Source organism: Lathyrus oleraceus, chromosome 1, assembly GCF_024323335.1.
Source record: "Lathyrus oleraceus cultivar Zhongwan6 chromosome 1, CAAS_Psat_ZW6_1.0, whole genome shotgun sequence".
NCBI lineage: Eukaryota > Viridiplantae > Streptophyta > Magnoliopsida > Fabales > Fabaceae > Lathyrus > Lathyrus oleraceus.
The window spans coordinates 409,107,335-409,108,789 of record NC_066579.1 but is presented as its reverse complement, the minus strand read 5'-3'; the positions used below and the strand labels follow the sequence as shown (position 1 = coordinate 409,108,789).

The 1,455-nt window shown below is 41.6% G+C and overlaps 1 non-coding gene across 1 annotated transcript; it reads right to left on the bottom strand.

Annotated features, from left to right (window-relative positions):
• Positions 1–244: 244 nt before the first annotated feature.
• LOC127116298 (small nucleolar RNA R71) lies at positions 245–351 on the bottom strand. Its single transcript, XR_007801253.1, has one exon. It is a non-coding gene; the product is annotated as a small nucleolar RNA R71 (small nucleolar RNA).
• Between the last annotated feature and the right edge of the window lie 1,104 nt (positions 352–1,455).

The window sequence follows — 1,455 nt, the reverse complement described above, 5'->3', positions numbered from 1 at the left end:
GAACCAATTCTCTGGAAATCCTACCGAAGATCCAAACCTTCATTTATCCGTATTTGTCCAATACGCTGATACTGTTAAAGCTAATGGTGTCACATCAGAGGCAATTCGACTTCGTCTTTTTCCTTTCTCATTAAGAGACAGCGCTAGAAGATGGCTTCAATCTCTCCCTTCCAACTCAGTCACCACATGGAACGAGTTGAAGAAAGTTTTTCTTGCCCGATATTTTCCGCCAAGCAAAACAGCTATGTTAAGAGGCCAGATAAACGGATTTAAACAGAAAGACAACGAGTCTCTTTTCGAAGCATGGGAAAGATACAAAGACATGATGAGACTTTGCCCACACCATGGTTTGGAAGACTGGTTAGTAATTCACACATTTTATAATGGCCTCTTATACAATACAAGGTTAACAATAGACGCCGCTGCAGGTGGTGCACTAATGAACAAACCTTATGCTGATGCTTACCAGCTTATCGAGAGCATGGCCCAAAACCACTATCAGTGGGGAACCGAACGAACAACGGTGGAAAAACCTCAACCGAAAACTGGCATGTACGAGATAAGTAACCTTGATCACGTTAATGCAAAAGTGGATGCTTTGGTCCAGAAAATTGAAAGTTTAAACGTATCACCTCCAGTCGCCGTGGTTGCTATAACTCAGAATTGCGAGGTCTGTGGAATCCAAGGCCACACTCCTGCGGAATGTCAACTCTTGACTGGAATCCAAGCAGAGCAAGTAAACTATGCTCAAGGAAGCCCCTATTCGAATACCTATAACCCAAATTGGAAGAACCATCCAAACTTTTCATATAAGAGTAATAATGCTTTATACGCACCTGGACAGTCTCCAAATCAAGCCCTATCTATACCTCCGGGATATCAGAAACCGAGTCCATCCATACCTAACAATAATACCCCTAGAAAATCCAACTTGGAAATCATGATGGAAAACTTTATAGCTTCCCAACAACAAACCAATAAAGATTTCTTAAACCAGAACATACATACTGGCGAACAACTTAAACAACTAGCAAGCAAAGTAGATGCCTTGGCTACCCATAACAAAATGCTGGAAACACAAATATCTCAAGTAGCTCAACAACAAGCACCTACTGCTGCCCCAACTGGTACATTCCCTGGACAGCCCCAACCTAATCCGAGAAGCCAAGCTCATGCAATTATATTAAGAAGTGGAACGGAAGTGGAAGGACCGTCTGATCCAAGGATAGAAAACCAAAACCCTAAGAAATCAACTGAGGAAAGTGAACCTAAGGAAAAGGAAGAGAGAAATAAGGAAACCCTAGAAAAGAAGGAACCTTATGTACCTCCACCACCTTACAAACCACCTATACCTTACCCTCAAAGGCTTGTTAAAACCAAAGATGCGAGCCAATTTAGAAAATTTGTTGATCTCCTTAAACAATTAAACGTTACAATTCCGTTCACCGAAGCTAT